This window comes from Myodes glareolus, chromosome 7, assembly GCF_982192425.1.
Source record: "Myodes glareolus chromosome 7, mMyoGla1.1, whole genome shotgun sequence".
Classification (NCBI taxonomy): domain Eukaryota; kingdom Metazoa; phylum Chordata; class Mammalia; order Rodentia; family Cricetidae; genus Myodes; species Myodes glareolus.
In genome coordinates this window covers 95,833,974-95,837,656 of record NC_142032.1, presented here as the reverse complement: position 1 = coordinate 95,837,656, position 3,683 = coordinate 95,833,974, and positions in this window count along the sequence as shown.

The following is a 3,683-nucleotide window of genomic DNA, read 5'->3' as shown; positions in this document are numbered from 1 at the left end:
AATAGTTTGCTTCTAGCTATTCCTAAGCATACTGTTTGTACACGTGGGTTGTTTTGACTTCAGTTAGGAGACCAACCTGTCCCTAAACAAGTGGCTTTGGAGTATTCTTTAAAACAAACATGCTTGGGTCTGAGAAGGGGTAGGCACATTCCCACCCTCAGTCTGCTTCTCAGTGAGTTCAAAGAGGATAGGACAACTTACCAACACAATGTATACATTATAGGCCGCTTAGTGCTTATCAACACATTGTATACATTATAGGCCGCTTAGTGCTTACCAACACAATGTATACATTATAAGCCACTTAGTGCTTGCCAACACAATGTATACATTATAAGCCACTTAGTGCTTACCAACACAATGTGTACATTATAGGCCCGCTTACTGCTTCATAGATGTCATCCCTTTGAAGAAATGAAGAGTTTCTTAGATAAAGCCACTGTCATGAGTGTATTATGCCAAAAAAAAAGACATGTTTGCGCCTTTTTACAACATCAAAATTTATTAAATAACAATGTATGTATATGTCACTTAAGTTTAGTTGGTTACAATTTGCCAATTCACCCAGGTTCCCCTTCACAACTGCCTGTTTATATATATATATATACATATATATATATATATATATATATGTATATATATATATATATATATTCTGGTCTTTGCTGCCGTAGAGGAAAGCTCCCAGAAAGCTGTGATGACATAGGCTGATGACTGAGCAGACCTTCAGTGATTATGAGACTATGAAATGGTTGGAATGTTACAGATCCAGAGCCTAATTAAAAAATAATCTGGGACTATCTTGGCTCCTTACATGTTCTTGTCACAATCACAGGAAACCTTCCGAGATACATGAATTTAACAGAGCACTAGTTTCCATCCATCCAAAAACTGAGAACGCCCTCAGAATGCACAGATCTCCCCCATCCTGCTAGAAACTGCCTCTCTTATGTTTCCACCACTGTAATTGGAAAGTGTCTTGATTTACGAAATTCTTTGTAACTGGCACCATGTTGGAATGATATTTGAGAAAATCTGAACCTGTGTTCCTGGGCTACCGTCTCTCACATTTGGCTTCAGAATAAACCATATGGTTTTTCCCATTGAGATGACATCTGTATTTTTGCATCAGCATACTAACAGTAACTCTCAGATCACATACTCCCTCTGTGTGTGTGATGTGTGTGTGTGTGTGTGTGTGTGTATGTGTTACAGAATAGCTACAGAATAATAAATTAAAGAGGCCACAGAATTCGAGAAGTTCAAAGAAGTCTTAGTAAATACAGAAAGATGATATAAAAGTGCAAAGAGAATCTCTGCACTGGATAGCTAGATCCTCAGAAACTCAGTTGGAGAATTCTAGAGGCAAGGCAGAGCTAAGCCACAGGGCCATGGGGTTGACCCAGGCCTTAGCGTTGAGTGGAACTGCAGAGGTGAGCTATACAGGACTCCAGAGGCCGAAAGGTGGGGCGAGGAACCAAAAAACCGTGGATGCGATGTGTAAGACCAGATCCAGAAGGGTGAGCGGATGGGTAGACACCAATTAGAGCTATTAGTATACACAGTAAGGATTGGGCTGAGCTGGGATTCTTGCTTCTCAGGGGCAAGAGGTTTCAACTAGATTCCAGGGGGAGGGCTCCCTTTTTCATGCCCCCAAATCTCCCTGTATTTCTATCCTGTCTCAATGCTTATTTTGCTCTTAAGAACATGTTTGTCAGTCTGTGCCTCACAAGATGGGGCCAGACAGGTGGTGTTTACACACAGCACCCTGCGATCATCCCGCCTCTGCTCGCATACTAAAGTGGAGCCAAATACCCCTCCATAGAATGAAGCCACCTGTGGCAAGGCAAGGCCCAAAAGCCCTATTTTAGAGTATTTACTTACAGTGATCTCAACAGGCACCAGTCTCTGCCTCCTACCCTTCTCATGTGGGTGACGAAGACTGACTCCGGCATTGTGGTGGAGAGGCCACCAAACCACACAACGTGTGGTAAAGAGGGATTTTATTCAGGAACCACTACCATACCAGGAAAAGCACCACAACATAGAAGCAAATTCATCACGGATCACAGGCAGTTTATACACACAGCAAGTGGCTTCTGTACACAGAAAAACCACTAAAAAAAAAAAAAAATATCCAGGATCGTGAGGAGTCTAGCTCAGCCAACCTGACCAGATTCTTTCGGAAGGCAGACCTGGGTGATGAGACATTACCTGAAAGTCCATAGCGGGAGAAGAGCCAGATTAGATACCCAGGGCAGTCAGACTCAAAGGGCGGGACATCTGTAGCACAACTTAATAGGATTCTTGCTGAAACTGGACTGGGCAGGTCTGGTCTGGCAAAAAAAAAAAAAAAAAAAAAAAACCAGAAAGTCGAAAGTAGGACTCAGAGGATCTAAAATAAAATCTGGTTAAGAAGAGAGTCTTGTTTTAAGCAGGTATGGTGGGACAGGCAAGTAGTCCCGGTTCTGGGAGTTGAAGGCAGGAAAATCAAAAGTTCAAAGCTGGCCTCGACTACAGAGTGAGTCAGGAGGCCAACCTATCTCTAAACAAATAAATAAAATTAAAGTTTTTGTCACTTACCAAGTATCTTAGTCTTCCATTGTTATTTTTCAGAAAATATTATCCATAGTTATAAACTGCTAGTATAGTACAAAGGAAAAAAAATGAGTTTTTTATATCAACTCAGGAGGTTCTCAGTTAGAATGAACCCCATATCACAAAAGGTGGGTGATCGACAAACATCTTATTAATGTGTATAGTTCATGTATATAGGAGGCTCCTGAGAAATGAGGTAGGTCAGAATTGCAGTTTATAGACTGCTTTCAACAGTGAAACATAAGGTTTTAAAGAAAGAAATTTCCCCTAGACCTGTTGTGATTACAGAAGAAACTCAGCAGTGAAAGGGAGACCCCAGTGCTTTCCACAGAGATGTTCGAGACATTTGGTCCCAGGGATTCATGGAATATCAGCAAGACCTTGAGCAACAGGAGCTTGAAGTAGTACTAAAATGTTTTTACAACACTCATAAATGGCCCTAAAATGTTTCCTTGAGAAACAGAGAGATGGGCTGGAGAGATGACTCTGCAATTACAGGCACTAGCTAATCTTCCAGAGGACCCAGGTTCAAGTCCCAGCACCCACATGGTGGCTCACAACAATTTTAACTCCAGTTTCAGGGGATGCAACTCCCTTTTCTAGCCTCTATCTGCATATGGTGCATAGACAGACAGATATGCAGGCAAAACACCCATACACTTTAAAAAGAAGCAGGAAGAAGAGGAGGAGGAGGAAACAATGAGGCAATGCAAACCCATTCCAGAGAGGCCAGCAAGAGTCCAGCCTCTGGTCTGGAGCAATGGGAAGTGAGAAAACAAGTGCCCTCTGTTCTAAGTGTAGAACAAGAAGATGTGCTGTGACCGGTATGTCCCTGCAACAGTATACATACATAGACCCTGTTATCAATCCTATACTCGGGGTCTTGTGAGTTTTAATTCAGTGTTACCCACATAGCATGATAGAGTGTAACATGAGGGCCAGGCTCATTGGGGTTTCTGTCCCGCCCGTCCCCTAGCCGTTTAGGCCTAAAGAAAATCACACAGAGATCTCCATAAGTTATAAAACTGATTGGCCCATTAGCTCAGGCTATTTATTAGCTCTTATAGCTTATATTAACCCATTAT